Below are 2,206 nucleotides of genomic sequence, written 5' to 3' on the forward strand. Positions count from 1 at the left end.
CCTCTTGGAGAATGGCAACACTAGATAGACCGTTTGTCCTTCTTACCGAAAGATAAATGTCGTTATTGGAGCCCAATGTATAGAGAGGGGTAGAGTCATTCCGCGTGTAAACATGATCTTTGGCCCATCTTGCCCATGCCCCATCTACTCGTGTTCCAACAGCGCATGTTTGGCCCACATCGTTCAAAACCCTCCTTATACCTGTACCTATCCAACATTGGGTCAATAAACACAACCGCCAACCACAGTTTGTGAAGACCAGAGCCTGTAACTGGGACAGTAATAGAAACATAGAAACATAGAAAATAGGTGCAGGAATAGGCCATTCGGCCCTTCGAGCCTGCACCGCCATTCGATATGATCATGGCTAATCATCCAACTCAGTATCCCATCCCTGCCTTCTCTCCATACCCCCTAATCCCTTTAGCCACAAGGGCCACATCTAACTCCCTCTTAAATATAGCCAATGAACTGGCCTCAACTACCTTCTGTGGCAGAGAATTCCACAGATTCACCACTCTCTGTGTAAAAAATGATTTTCTCATCTCTTGTCCTAAAATACTTCCCTCTTATCCTTAAACTATGACCCCTAGTTCTGAACTTCCCTAACACCGGCATAATTTTCCTGCATCTAGCCTGTCCAACCCCTTAAGAATGTTGTAAGTTACTATAAGATCCCCCCCTCAATCTTTTGAATTCCAGCGTGTACAAGCCGAGTAAAAAAATCCAGTCTTTCTTCATATGAAAGTCTTGCCATCCCAGGAATCATTCTGGTGCCCCTGTCCAACTTAGGAAACCTGAACGGAAATATCTGGAGACTTTGCGCCCCACCCAAGGTTTCCGTGCGGTTCCCGGAGGTTGCAGTTGGTTGCCGGAGGTTGCAGGTAGTGGAAGCAGGTAGGGAGACTGACAAAAACCTTCCGGAACCTCCGGGAACTGCACGGAAACCTTGGGTGGGGCGCAAAGTGTCCAGAGGTTTCCGTTCAGGTTTCCTAAGTGGGACAGGGGCATAACAGATCAATTTGAAATCGTTCCACAACTTCCAGTCTTGCTATCGCAAAGCAATATTCACAGGCTTCTTTACCCCACATTTTCCCCGCTATTCCCCATTGCCTTTTCACTCTGCCCAGTAGCCAACGCACATTTATCCTGGCCAGTGTTGAACTTCCTTCACACGACACAACCAACTCCACCTTCACCCAACCCAGTCCTCCCTACATATTCGCACTGCTGTGTCCACCGCACACTCAACCTGCCCAGCCTCTAACCGCCCCGTTTCACTCTGTCGAGTCCCCACCTGGCTGCATCTTGATCAGTCGCCACTGCATATTGACCCTGCCGAGTGCCAACCGCACCGTCACACTTCCCCCCGCCCTGTCCCCACTGCACCTACACCCTGCTCATTACCTATCGCAGCTTCATCCTGCACAGACCTCACCTGCCTTCATATTCCCCATACTCCACAGCTCCATCGCCGTACCCACCCCCGACTGCACCTTCACCCGGCCAAGTTCCTACAAGACCTTCACAATTTGGTTGGTTTATATGTTTGTAGATGACACGAACATGGCCGATGTACACAACGGAATAGAGATCAGCTACAGCAATGGACGGCGAAATGACAGATGGTGTAACATTGAGCTGTGCGAGGTCTCATGGGAGCTCGGACATGGGGAAGGGGGGGGGGGGGGGACATGACCATTATCAGCAGTGATTAACGGAGGCACATTGGGGGCCAATTCCAGAACTCTCTGAAAGTAGTAACACATGTAGATACTGTGGTAAATGAGGCACGTGGCATATTTGCCGACATTGGTCAGCACATTCAGTATAAGAGTCAGGGCATCGTGGAGCAGCGCTGTAGGACTTTGGACAGCATTTGGGGGTATTACGTGCAATTCTGGTCGACCCATTACAGGAAGGATGTGAAGGTTTTAGAGAGGATACAAAGGTTACAAGACTGATGCCCAGATTATGGGGCATTGGCTACTTGGAGCAGTTGGAGAGATTTGGATTGGTTTTTTTCTGGAACGCTGAAGGTTGCGGGGCGACCTGACAGAAGAATAGAAAACAGGAACCTTTTTTTCAGGATAGAAAAATCAAATACTAGAGGGAAGAGCTTTAAGAAGGGCAAAGCTTAAGGGAGATGTTAGGGGCATGTTTTATACACAAACGCTGAGTACCTGGAACGCGCTGCCAGGGTGGG

Source organism: Amblyraja radiata, unplaced genomic scaffold (genome assembly GCF_010909765.2).
Source record: "Amblyraja radiata isolate CabotCenter1 unplaced genomic scaffold, sAmbRad1.1.pri scaffold_725_ctg1, whole genome shotgun sequence".
NCBI classification, from domain to species: Eukaryota; Metazoa; Chordata; class Chondrichthyes; order Rajiformes; family Rajidae; genus Amblyraja; species Amblyraja radiata.